Consider the following 11226-nt stretch of genomic DNA (forward strand, 5'->3'; position numbering starts at 1 on the left):
GTGTTGTTAAGCAAAAGCTCTATGGCTTGAACCTTATCTGAAAGGCTTTTTTGGTTTAGCTATTTTCTGGATAGATTGTGTGGGGTTTTCTGGGCCTGGGTCTTACCCAGGACCAGCCTCAGTCCATGATGCTCTCACCTATACTTAGAGACATGTCATGCTGCCCAACTTAATAAGATGGAGATCCTATCCATTAGTTCCTGCCTCGGGCCCACCTTAAGTAGCTGGGATTATAAGCTTGTACCACCATACCTGCTCTGTATCTACTCAATCTTCAAACCAGTAACCTATCAATTATCCCATCTTCTCATTCTCCCTTGTCCTCATCTCTTGAGTTTGAGAGTCTATCTCCTTAATTGCATGTATATTTTCTTCTCTGTGTTCTCTACCTCTTAGGTAATTCACTACCAATTTTTCCTCCAATATATTGCCAATGCACAGCCTAGACTTCCAGCACTACCTACAGGTAACTCCTCCACAGGGGAGATAAAATTCAAATTCAAATTCTGAATTCAAGCAAAAGGCCCTCCACAACATGGCTTCAGCACTACCTCCTGGTGTCTCCTCACACTCAATTCTCCTCACTTGGGTCTTTCTAAAATAATTCATGGTGCTGGCATATCCTCACTGCAGAAGTACTTGCATCTGTACTGAACTAGAACCAAGGTTTCATAGGAACACTTAAAAAAAGAAAATGAAGCCTGGTGCCAGTGGCTCATGTATCTACTCAGGAGACTGAGATCTGAGGATGGACATTCAAAGCCAGCCCAGGCAAGAAAGTCCTGAGACTCTTATCTCTAATTAACCACCAGAAAACCAGAAATGGCACTGTGGCTCAAAGTGGTAGAACACTAACCTTGAACAAAAGAGCTCAGGACAGTGCCCAGGCCCTGAAGTCAAACCCCACAGATCCTGGGGGAAAAAAAAGATCCTGGCACCAGTGGCTCATGCCTGTAATCCTAGCTACTCAGAAGGCTGAGATCTGAGGATCGAGGTTCCTGCCCACCACCCCAGGCAGGAAAGTCTGAGACTCTTATCTCTAATAAACCACTAGAATACCAGAAGTGGCACTGTAGTTCAAGTGATAGAGAGCTGGTCTTGAGCTGAAGAGCTGAGAGACAGCACCCAGGCCCAGAGTTCAAGCCCCACGACCAACAAAAAGAAAAAAATCTTCTCCTTAGGGCTGGGGAAGGTGGCTCAGTGGTAGAGCGCTTGCCTTGCATGCCTGAGGCCCTGGTTCGATTCCTCAGCACCACATAAGCAAAAAGAAAAAAGCCGGAAGTGGTGCTGTGGCTCAAGTGGTAGAGCACTAGCCTTGAGCTGAAGAGTTGAGGGACAGAGCCCAGGCCCAGAGTTCAGGCCCCACGACCGGACCCAAAAAAAAAATCTTCTCCTTAGAACTAAGATAAAGTTTTAGGATTGGCTCAAGTGGTAGACTGATAGTGAAGCAAGTATGAGGCCCTAAATTCAAACCCCAGTACCAGCATGTGTGTGTGCATGTACCTGTGTATGTGTATATGTATATGTATATATATGTATATACATACATATAAAATATACAAAATTTACTTATATGAAATATATATATACATATCACATTATATGTGTGTGTACTTGCTGGGCACCACAGCTACTCAGGAAGCCAAGATCTGAGAATCAAGGTTCAAAACCAGTCCCAGCAGACAAATTCAAGAAACTCTTAACTCCAATTAATCAGCAAAAAGCCTGAAGGGAGAAGTGAAGGTATGGCTCAATGGTAGAGCACCCACCTTGAGTGAAAAAGCTCAGCAAGAGCTCATAAGGGCCTGAATTCAAGCCCCCCCAGCACTGACCAAAAAAAAAGGGGGAAGGGAGTGAAGCATTCTACTAATGATTCTGAGAAAATTGGACCTGAGAACAATGACTGTGTAATGTGTCCTGGGTGCCACTGCATCTGGGAGGCTGGTTGGACTCATCCTCTCTTCCAGTTGGCCTGAAACCTTCTCTGCTTCTCAGGACCCTGTATGTGTACCCACCATTGCACCCATCAATGTGGTCTGAACTCCTACTGACTTTCATTAGCTGCCCTAAGCAGTGTGGATCTGTTAAGGCAAGGACCTGCTCTCTCTCTGTAGCTCAGTGCTCAGTGTATGTTTTATATATATATATATATATATATATATATATATATATATATATGCATGACTGAAAAAAGTGGTAAAGTTAAAAAAAAAAAAAGTAGTGATTACCTTGGCAAATGTTCTACAGAGAAGTGACCCTCTCAGCGCCTACTACTGGGCTTGTGAGGGAGAAAGGATCCATTTATATCCATTCAGCCTTTTGCATCCGAAAGAACATTTCTGAAATTCAAAAAGAAACAAAACTTATAATGTGACTTTTAACTTTTTAAATCTCACCTCAGCATCACATCAACCTCACAAAACCAGCACATCTGTTGAGGAAGTTGGGGCAGGTTAGTCGATCCGCGCACACACTAGAAATGAATAAGAGGTACACTCTAATTCTGACACCCTAGATATTCAGGGAACTTCCCACTCAAGAACAGCTCTACACTTAGCCAAAACTCCCTATCATCAAGCTGGGTGCTGGTGGCTCACGCCTAGCTACTCAGAAGCTGAGACCTGAGGTTCACGGTTCAAAGCCAGCCTGCGCAGCAAAGCCTGTGAGACTCAAAAAAAGAGCCAGAAGAGGAGCTGTGGCTCAAGGGATAGAGCGCTGGCCTCGAGCACCAAAGCTGAAGGGCAGCGCCAGGCCCCGCGTTCAAGCCCATCCCCAGCAAGTGCAGGTGATTCAGCCCGGGCTGTCCACCCTCGTCCCCAGCAGACCTGTCTCCCGTGGAGGGCGCCTTTCCTTCCGCTGTCTGCCCGTTTGGCGCCGCGAGCTCTCACGCGGGGCGCAGGGGGCGCCCGCGAAGCCGGGTCGGGCCGGCTGTCAGCGCCCCCGGCGGCCAGGGGGCGGCTGTCGGCGGCGCTCGGGAGCCAGAGCGCGGCCGGCGGGGCCGGACGGGACGGGGGCGGGGCCAGGCCCGACACTCGGCCCCACGCGACCTCTTCGCCCGAGGAAACTGCGCAGAGCCTGGACGCCGGGCCGCGCACCGGGAGCTGCGGTGTACACCCACGGGAGGACCGCACGCCCGACGTCCGGCCTCCGACGTGCAGGAAGCACAAAGGAGCGGCCCGCCGGGCCCCTGCGCGCGACCCGGACGTGCAGGGCCCGCTCGCGCCCCCCGTCCCCCACCGCGACCTCGCGCCACGCCCGTTACCCCGCGCGGCTTGCGCGCGCACGCGCCCGCCGGGCCTGCGGCCCCGACCCGGCCGCTCCGCTTACCCAGAGCCAGCCTCGGCCTGTAACCCACCTGCACGTCTCCGCCCAACAGCCGGCCGCGGGCGGAAGTGCGGGGCCGCGGCCAGCCATCCAACCCTCAGTCGTCGCGAGCCGAAGCTCCGCCCCCGCGCGGCGTCGGCCTAGCTCGGGCCCCGCCCCCGCGCAGCTTGCTTGTTTTGGTGTGCCGAGGGGCGGAGCTAAAGAGGCCCTTGCGGGGTGCCTCGGTAGGCTTGAAGCCTGGATTTGCGTCATCTCCGGACTGAAGGGAGGACCAATCAGCAACGCCCGTCCTGACTATTGGCTGCAACCTGAGGCCGGTGTGGGCGGGCCCCGGCCACGCGCCTGGCCGGGCCGGACTCGACGCCCGCCCTCCTCCTACCGTTTGCGGTCCCTTTCTCTCCCCTTCCTTGTCCTATGACTGTCTCAGGATGGGTGTTTTAAGAACGGAGATGGATTTTTTTTTCCTCTCTAGGTTTCCTTTAGAGACCTAAAACTTAATGGGTAAACGCGTAATTTGGGGGTAATTTGTGTAAGACCACAGAAAAGTGGCCCTAGGCATGGTAAAGAATACAGAATTCCAACTAGTCACATCCTCTAGAAAGCTGTTACTACACCACCCTTTTATGGTGCCAGACCTGGGGCTTGAGCTCAAGGTCTGAGCACTGTCCCTAAGCTTTTTGACTCAAGGCCACAGCTCCACTCCCAACGTTTTGCTGGTTAATGGGAGATTAGTCTTAGGGACTTTCCTGCCTGGGCTGGCTTCGAACCGCTATCCTCAGCCTCCCGAGTAGTTAGGGTTACAGGTGTGAGTCTCCTGTGCTTCGCCTTCCCTCCTCCACCTTTTTTTTTTTTCTGTTTTTGTCTCTCCCCTCCTCAACCCCTTAAAAATTAAAAAACCAAACCCACTGCTGCTCTTGGAGATGGGAGCGCACTGCTTGCTTGTGCCAGTTCTGAGCCTGAATCCAGGACCTCACTCTCATTTGCCCTTTTCACCCAGGACTGGTGCTCCACCACTTGAGCCACACTTCGAACTTGCTGGCTTATTTTCTGAGGGCAAATAGTTACTAGTGATCCTGACTATAAAGCAGGCGTGGCTCAAACAGGAGGACACTTCAGCAAGTGGGGAGCCCTAGTCCCAAAAGAGGGGGAAAAAAAAGGCTAGGGACACAGATTAGTAGGAGTCTGCCTAGCATGCTCACAGCCCGGCATTCAAACTCCAGTACTACTGGGAGGGGGGGAACTATAAAAAATATATAAATTACTCCTGTAAATACTAGCAACTCAGCAGCTTGTGATTTGTAGGTAGCAGTTCAAAGCCAACCTGGACTTGACTCATTTCCAATTAACAACCAAACAAGATGAAGGAGAAGAAGGAGAGGAAGAGGAAGAAGAGGAAGAGGAGGAAGAAGAAAGAAGAAGAAAGAAGGAGGTGGTAATAAAGGAAAATAACAAGCTACAGATGGCAGCGCGCTGGTCTTGAGTGGAAGGCTGAGGACAGCACCTAGGCCCTGAGCACAGGCCTCATGATGGAGACAAAAGGAAAACATAGAAAGAAGAAAGAAAACCCAAAGTATTTAGGAGGGAAAGGGCTTGCGGGAGCTGGAGCGCTGCGCGGCCGCAGGCCCGGCCCGGCCTGGAGGGGCCCCGGCCGCATGGAGGCCCCCGGGCCCGGGCGGAGACGTCTTACCGCTGCAGAATCTTCCCGGAGAATGAGGCGAGGCAGGCAGAACGCGGGCAGGGCTCCGGCCAGGGAAAATTCCAGAAAAGGGCGTGGCTTGTTGGGAGGCAAATGACCGTTGGCGACCCCCTCCCACACCAGACAAAAATCCGTTATTTCCCCTCCCCGCGGGCCTGAGCCGCGACCCCACGGCAGTGCGGCGCTGGAGGAGCGGTTAGGCAGCGCGCCGACCCTGGCAAAGGGTGCGTGCACCCCTCAACGCACAGGGACACCTCTGACCTGTCACCGCAGCCCCTCAACGCACAGGGACACACCTCTGACCTGTCACCGCAGCCCCTCTGCCCAGCACCTGGTTAACACCCGCTCTAAACAACTTGGAAGTGAGACTTTCATGGGATACTTTCAAATGCAAAAACAAGGATGGAGTTCACATTTTGGTATAGATCCTGGCAGAGTTAATTAAATGGAATTAGGTGATACTGTATTCTTTAGTTGATTTTTTTTAAAACTAAAGTAACTACAGTAAAGAATATACATGCCCAAACTGCCTGAGAAGAAATTGAACATTACCCTTAATTCTCAATGAGGGAAATCTATCCTTGAGACATGGTAACTCCAGTTTGAGACCCTCAAAAAATATGTTTTTGATTTTTTTTTTGGTCAGTCGTGCTGTTTGAACTCTGGGCCTGGGTACTGTCCCTCAACTCTTCAGTTCGAGGCAAGTGCTCTACCACTTGAGCCATAGCACTACTTCTGATTTTCTGGTGGTTTATTAGACATAAGAGTCTCACAGACTTTCCTGCCTGAGCAGGATTTGAACCAAGATCCTTAGATCTCAGCTTCCTGAGTAGCTAGGATTAGAGGTGTGAGCCACCAGTGCCCGGCTTCATTTAAAGCTTAAACCATTTATTTAAGAAATGTTGCCAGGCTACAAGTGGCTCATCCCTGTCATCCTAGCTCCTCAAGAGGCTGAGATTTGCGGAACACAGTTCAAAGCCAGCTAGGGAAGGAACATCTGTGAGACTCTTATCTCCACTAAACTATCAAAACAAAACAAAAAGCCAGTAATGGAGCTGTGGCTTAAGTGATAGGTGCTAGCCTTGAGCAAAAGAAGTTCAGGGACAGTGCCCAGGCCCTGAGTTTAAGACCTAGGACTGGGGCTGGGAAGATGGTTCTGTGGTAGAGTGCTTGTCTCGAATGCATGAGGCCCTGGGTTTGATTCCTCAACACCACAAAAAAAAAAACAGAAAAAGCCGGAAGTGGCACTGTACCTCAAGTGGTAGAGCACTGGCCTTGAGCTGAAGAGCTGAGGGACAGCACCCAGCCCAAGTACAAGCCCCACGACCAAAAGAAAAAAGTCCCTAGGACTGGCAAACACACACATATACAAAAGAAATGTTTATACCAGTCTATGGTATTACAACAGCCTCGTGCATGCTAATCCTCTCTCTCAGCCCCCAAACAGTGGATTTAAGAGTCAATTAAAATTTATTTTGCTTGCTTGGCTGGCATTCTGTCTCTATGCTCTGGACCTTCTGTGATTTTTGCTGGTTATCTTGGAGATCAAGTCTTCTTCCTGGGCTAACCTTGAAGTACATTTACTTTTTTTTTTTTTTTTTTGGTGCTGGTCCTGAGGCTTGAACTTAGGGCCTGGGTGCTGTCTTTTTTTTTTTTTTTTTGGTTATTTTTTAATTGTGAAAATACTGTACAGAGGGGTTACAATTACATGGGCAATATAATGAGTACATTTTTTATCAAGCATTGTAGCCTCCTCCTTTGTTTCCCCTTCCCATTCCTTCACATCCTCCCCCCACTCCCCCACCAAAGTTGTAAAGTTCGTTTTTGACATAACGACTTGTACATCTCATTGTTGCAATGGGTCCACCTGTATCCCTATTTCTCTGAGTTCTTTTTGCTCAGACTAGCTATAGCCCCACTTTTGGCTCTTTGGGTAATTAATTGGCAATAAGTCCATGGACTTTCCTACCCCAGCTGGCTTTGAACCTCAATCCTCAGCTCTCAGCCTTCTAAGTAGCTAGGATTATACGCGTGAGCCAATGGCACTAGCCCACATTTTAAATTTTGACAAAAGTGTAACTAGTTACTTCAATAGTTAGTGTTTTTTGTATTCTAAGAATTTATATTTTCTCTCATATTTTTCTTCTACCCTTAGTTTTAGCTTTTTTTTGGGGGGGGGGGGAGGGTTACATGTGATAAAAGAGAGTCTAGATTTGTTACCAGTGGGCCCATTTGATTCCTGTCTAGAGTCTTGACCAAGGAATTGATCAGAGGCAACACAGTAAAATACAGCAACAAACTTTATTCAAATTATCATTAAGGAAGGTAGCTCATTACAGCCATGAGCTCAAGAGCTTGTTCCATATCCATTCATCCAATTATTACAGAATCCAATTTTGAAAAGAATCATTGGTCCCTGGACCAGTTATTGATCTATTGACTGTCAGGGCTCAGAAGAAAATGTGAAACTGTAAATGTCTAACATTACAAAAGAAGAAAGATCTCAAATCACTTTTATTACTTCATTACTTTATTGTTCCTAGTTGTGGCTGAATATGTGTCACACATGTGCAATAAACTGTCTCTTCTGCTGTTGCAGCTGAAGCTCCAAAAAAAAAAAAATGAACAGATCAAAAGTTACAAAAGAAATGTAAAGAGTGGAGATAAAGTAGAAAAACATTATGAAAAACTAAAAAACTGGAAAACACACTATTGGTGTTGCTTACAGAACGGTGAAAAATAATGGCTGGGACCACAGCAGGTGGGCAGCAACTGCTAGCTGATTCCACATGTACAACCAGTTTTATGCATACATACATGACTGGTGAGACCAGTTCTTCACGGTAGCAATGATCCAGACCAACCATTTTGGACAGGGATCAGTGCAGGATGAGAAACTTGGGAGAAAATGTGGAAGGCTCAGGTCCAGGGGTTGGCTTAGGGGGGCATGCACGTTGTCTGCGGGAGGTGATGAGGGACGACTTCGAGTTTCTCACTGAATTGTTATTAATGCAGGAGTATGGAAGGGCTGAGTGAATAGCCATTATAGGGTAATGACAGGCAAGACTACTAGAGAAGCTGGGTGCCTGTGGCTCACATCTGTAATCCTAGCTATTTTAGAGGCTGAGATCTGAAGATCATGATTCAAAGCCAGCACAGGCAGACAAGCCTAAGACTCATGAAGTGAAGGTATGGCACAAGTGGCAGAACAGCAGTCTTGAGCAAAAAAGCAAAGGAAGAGGGGCTGGGAAGTTGGCTCAGTGGGTAGAGTGCTTGCCTTGCATACATGAGGCCCTAGGTTCGATTCCTCAGCACCACATAAGCAGAAAAAAGCCCGGAATGGTGCTGTGGTTCAAGTGGTAGGGCACTATCCTTGAGCTGAAGAGCTGAGGGACAGCGCCCAGGCCCAGAGTTCAGGCCCCCAAACTGGCAAAAAAAAAAAAAAAAAGCAAAGGAAGAGTATAAGGACCGCTGGGCACTGGTGGCTCACACCTGTTATCCACGCTACTCAGGAGGCTAAGATCTAAGGATCATGCTTCAAAGCCAGCCCGGGTAGGAAAGTCCATGAGCCTTTTATCTCCAGTTAACCACCAGAAAACAAGAAATGGAGCTGCGACTCAAATGGTAGAGCTCTAGTCTTGAGCACAAAAGCTCAGAAACAGTGCTCAGTACTGGCACATCAAAAAAGAAAAAAAAAAATGCTGGAGTCGCAGTGGATTGCTGGGTCCACCTGAGGCTTGTTACCATGGTTACAGTAAAGCCAGTCAGCTTAGCTGTTTTATTCTAGGAATAGCCAGCCCTTGGGGTACAGGTAGAAGCAAAGTGGCTGAGTTCACCCAGGGGTCTTGCATAGGAAAGTGCCATGAGAGGAGAGGCAAGGATGGAGTGTATGAAGAGGGAGCAGTCCAGGAAGCTGGGAGTCTTGTGTCCTCAGTTTCTATTAGGACCTGGCTCACTGCAGGTGGCCCACCAGCTCCTTAGGTGAATTGAAGGGAGTTCTTTGTGTTCTATATACGGCATCTCTCTGGGTGTTTGCTGCTGGTGGAAGCGATCAGCCATGGCAGGCACAGCCTCTGAAGTACAAGAACCCACAGAACCTGCTCAAGGCTGTTTAAAACATCTTAGAGTTGTTGATCCCATCTTGTTTGCAGTAAGCTGGGGGGGGGGGGGTTGTTGTGGTTGCTGTAGTCATTCTGATTGGTGGATACCACTTCCTGCTGGGCACTGAACACAGGCACCACCAGGTTTCCTCCTTCACCCTTTCCTCCTGCATGGGGCTTTACTGCTGAATCTTCATGGAGGGAATGAATTCATCTCTTTGGTCATGTTCTCTCTCTGTCCATGGACTGGAAGTCTATGTAAAAGCGCTCCTCAGGGGCTGGGAAGGTGACTCCATGGTAAGAGTGCTTTGCCTTGCATGCATGAGGCCCTAGGTTCGATTCCTCAGCATCACATAAGCAGAAAAAGCCGGAAGTGGCGCTGTGGCTCACGTGGTAGAGCACTAGCCTTGAGCTGAAGAGCTGAGGGACAGCGCCTAGGCCGAGTTCAAGCCCACGACCAACCAAAAAAAAAAAAAAAAAAAGCATCCCTGAGGACCTCACAGTGACCCCATCCTGAACCACATTCTGGTCCTCTCATTGAGTTCCTGCACTGTCCAACTTCACACACAACACACACACACAAATGCCTGGTTGGCCTTTTCACCCAGATCCCTGGAACTATGTAAAAAAGGGTCATTGGGCCAATAAACATAGGTGGCTGGCTCATTTGAAGTTTGAAGCCAGCCAAGGCAGACAATTAACCAGCAGAAAGCCAGAAGTGGAGAGATGTGGTTCAAGTGGTAGAGGACCAGTCTTGAGCAAAAAGAGGCAAGCAACAGCATGAGGCCCTGAGTTCAAGACCCAGTACCAGCCACCCCCCCAAAAAAGTCATCAGCTAAGATCTATACAATTTGCTTCTTCTGGAGGAGAGGCATGGAAGTGCCAAGTGAAACAAGGTTATAAAAATAAGATGATCCGGGGCCGGGAAGGTGGCTCAGTGGTAAAGTGCTAGCCTTGCATGCCTGAGGCCCTGGGTTCAATTCCTCAACACCACATAAGCAGAAAAAGCCGGAAGTGACACTGTGGTTCAAGTGGTAGAGGGCTAGCTGTGAGCTGGAGAGTTGAGGGACAGCACCCAGGCCCAGCATTTCAAGCCCCATGACCAAAAAAAAAAAAGGGAAAAAAATAAAATGATCCAACTGTATGAGCTTACTGGACAAAATGTAAAAGGCTCCATATAATCACCTGCTATCCAGCATGAACATGGGCTATTTCCACATTATCCTTCCCCCACTTTTTTTCTGCCAATGGGATCTTGACTATCCATCTTCTCAGCTGAATTTCAACTCTTGAGTTGAGTCCATAGATTGGAGTGAACCTTCCCTTCCTGGGTAAATCTCTGTAGTGGTTCTGCTGGGTGTGCACTTAATGGGGTTGGAAGGGGTGGGTTTATGCACACTGAACACCAGATGGACTGTGCAGAAGGAACAGCAGAGAATCAGCCCAGATCCCCGCCCCCTAGAACTGGGGGGGGGGGGGGGGGGGCTAAGGAGCTTGATTCATCCTTTCATGAGACGAGCGTCTCAGTGTCCCAAGTCTTCATCTAGAAACCCCTACAGAAACCACTGACCCCACTCTAGACATTTCAATACACCTGTTTACACAATACATTTATTTTTTACAATTACAAAATGGAGAAAATAGGTAATCTGAAAATTTTCATTTAAAATATTTCATGTCAATGAAATGTCATTTTAAATCTCCACATAATATTGCCTTCTAGGAATGTATCTTGAACAGCTGAATAGTTGTTCTTATTAAGAAACATTCTAAGCCAGATGTTGGTGGCTCCTGCCTATAATCCTAGCTAACTCAGGAGGTTGAGATCTGAGGACTGTGGTTCAAAGCCAGACTGGGCAGCAAAGTCCATGATACTCTTATCTCCAATTAACTGCCAGAAAACCAGAAGTGGAGTTGTGTCTCAAACTGGCAGAGCATTAGCCTTGAGCAAAGTTGCTCAGTGATAGCACCCAGGCCCTGAATTTAAGTCCCATGACTGCAAAAGACAGATCCCCTGAAGCAAAACCACTGGTTGGCCACAAGATACGTGCATCTAATGTATCTAATGTTCTAATGTATCTTACCCAGTGGCTCCATCTGGCATGG

The 11226-nt window shown here is 48.4% G+C and overlaps 1 protein-coding gene across 4 annotated transcripts in view; it reads right to left on the reverse strand.

Moving 5' to 3' along the window:
- The window catches only part of Setx (senataxin), a 70285-nt gene extending 66874 nt beyond the window's left edge, over positions 1 to 3411 (reverse strand). For 2 of the 4 annotated variants that reach the window (XM_042680966.1, XM_042680964.1), the window contains exons 1-2: positions 3328 to 3400; positions 2229 to 2339 (exon numbers count right to left, since the gene is read on the reverse strand). The gene's annotated coding sequence lies outside the window, so the exon portion shown is untranslated. Of the gene's footprint in view, positions 1 to 2228; positions 2340 to 3327 lie in introns of all 4 variants that reach the window. The other 2 variants (XM_042680965.1, XM_042680967.1) reach the window with 2 other exon arrangements.
- Positions 3412 to 11226: the final 7815 nt, after the last annotated feature.

Source organism: Dipodomys spectabilis, unplaced genomic scaffold (assembly GCF_019054845.1).
Source record: "Dipodomys spectabilis isolate Male_0828 unplaced genomic scaffold, ASM1905484v1 ptg000067l, whole genome shotgun sequence".
NCBI lineage: Eukaryota > Metazoa > Chordata > Mammalia > Rodentia > Heteromyidae > Dipodomys > Dipodomys spectabilis.